This window comes from Cyanistes caeruleus, chromosome 24 (assembly GCF_971803275.1).
Source record: "Cyanistes caeruleus chromosome 24, bCyaCae1.hap1.1, whole genome shotgun sequence".
In the NCBI taxonomy this organism is placed as follows: domain Eukaryota; kingdom Metazoa; phylum Chordata; class Aves; order Passeriformes; family Paridae; genus Cyanistes; species Cyanistes caeruleus.
In genome coordinates, this window is record NC_141724.1 from 2,056,494 (window position 1) to 2,058,712 (window position 2,219).

The window sequence follows — 2,219 nt, forward strand, 5'->3', positions numbered from 1 at the left end:
GCGGGCGGAGCCCCCCCGGCCGCCCCTCCCGCCCGGCCGAGCATCCCCGGTACCGGCGGGGACAGCGGCACCGGGCCGAGATCCTGGCTGGGAGAGCATCCCCGGTACCGGCGGGGACAGGAACACCGGGCCCGAGATCCTGGCTGGGAGAGCATCCCCGGTACCGGCGGGGACAGCGGCACCGGGCCCGAGATCCTGGCTGGGAGAGCATCCCCGGTCCCGCACCCCGATCCCCGCAGGGACAGCGGCCCCGGGACCTCAATCCCCGCCGGGAGAACAGCCCCTGTCCCGCATTCCCGATCCCGAAACCCCGATCCCCGCAGGGACAGCGGCCCCGGTCCTGCTCTCCCGGTCCCCGCATCCCCGCCGGGAGAAGAGCCCCATCCCCGCAATCCCCATCCCGCAGGGAAAACAGCTCCGGTCCCCCGGCCCCATCCCTGCAATCCCGATCCTGCAATCTCGATCCCTCAATCCCCATCCCTCAGTTCCCATCCCTCAATCCCCATCCCTCAATCCCCATCCCTGCAATCCCCATCCCCTCAATCCCCATCCCTCAATCCCCATCCCTCAATTCCCATCCCTCAATCCCCATCCCTCAATCCCCATCCCTGCAATCCCCATCCCCTCAATCCCCATCCCTCAATTCCCATCCCTCAGTTCCCATCCCACATCCCTGAGGCCAAACCCCTCTGGCACAGCAGCCCCATCCCCGCATCCTCAGCCCCCACAGCCCCATTCCCAACCCCCAGCACCATCAGCCAGTCCCAAATGTCCCCAAATGTCCACAAATATCCCCAAATATCGCCCAAATATCGCCCAAATGTCCCCAAATGTCCCCAAATGTCCCCAAATGTCCCCAAATGTCCCCAAATGTCCCCAAATATCGCCCAAATATCGCCCAAATATCCCCAAATGTCCCCAAATATCCTCAAATGTCCCCAAATATCGCCCAAATATCCCCAAATGTCCCCAAATATCACCCAAATATCCCCAAATATCACCCAAATATCCCCAAATGTCCCTAAATGTCCCCAAATGTCCCCAAATATCCCCAAATGTCCCTATATGTCCCCAAATATCCCCAAATATCACCCAAATATCCAGCCTTTTCCTTTTTTTCTCTCATCCCTTTTCTCTTTCCCCGTTTCCGCCCCAGCAGGGCCCGCAGCAGGAGCAGTTTCTGGGTTTGTTTGGGGTTTCTGAGCTGGTGGCTCCCTGCAATGGCCTGGATTGGATGTCAATAGGGCCCCTGCTATGGGAAGTTTGTGACCTGGCCCTGGACATTATTCATGGTGGGTGAGTGTTTAAACCCACATGAGAGCGACACAAAATCCATCCATTTATACAGAGCGAGATCTGGACATTGTATCAGCACCTAACTCCAGAAACAGGAGCTAAACTGAACCCCAAACCGAGGAAAAATCAACATTTTATTCATCCACACAGCCTTTGGGATGAGAACCCTCCGACAGAGCAGCCTCCCCTAAACATCTGCAGCAACAAGTATTTTATTTTGTGTGTGTGTGAACAAAACGAGAGGAAAAATGAGACAAGAACGCAGTGGAGAAAACCAGCTGTTCCTAAATGAATGTTTGAGAGAGCTGGGGCGAGATCTTCAGCAGAAAACTTCGAAAAATCATCAAAAGCCCTTTTTTTTTTGGTGCTATTTAAAGCTTTGGCCCTTTGTTTTGTGATGGATGAATTCACTGTGAGCTACAGAAGCGTTACAGAAATTAGTTATTTTTAATCTTCACAGGGTCCCTCCTTTGGAGCAACTTTGTAGCTCCCAAGGTCATAAAAAAAAAAAAAATCCCATTTCCACGTCCCATTTCAGCTTGGGTCAGCAGGATGGTGGATTTTTCACTGGAAACAGCTGCTCCCTCCCAAAGTTTGCTGGAAGGACTCGTCCAGCGCAGAAAAAAGCAGAGGAGCACCTGCATTTGTTGTCACTTGAGCTGATGAGAGTTCTCTGGGGTGGCTGATGAGGAGAAAGGACACTGCTGTTTCCTGGTGAGGGGGGAAAAAAAAGGCATTTTTGGCAGTCCAGATGCAGATAGGAGGAACTCAGTAATAAAAAAAAACCCAAACCTAACCAAAAAAACAAAAAAAAAACAACACTGGAGAGCTGGGTTATGACTTCAGCTGGGAAAGGGCCAGAATCCAAATTTGGGTGGGGAGAGCTGCCCCTGTTTTTTAGTCAGAGAAGCTCACAAGTAATT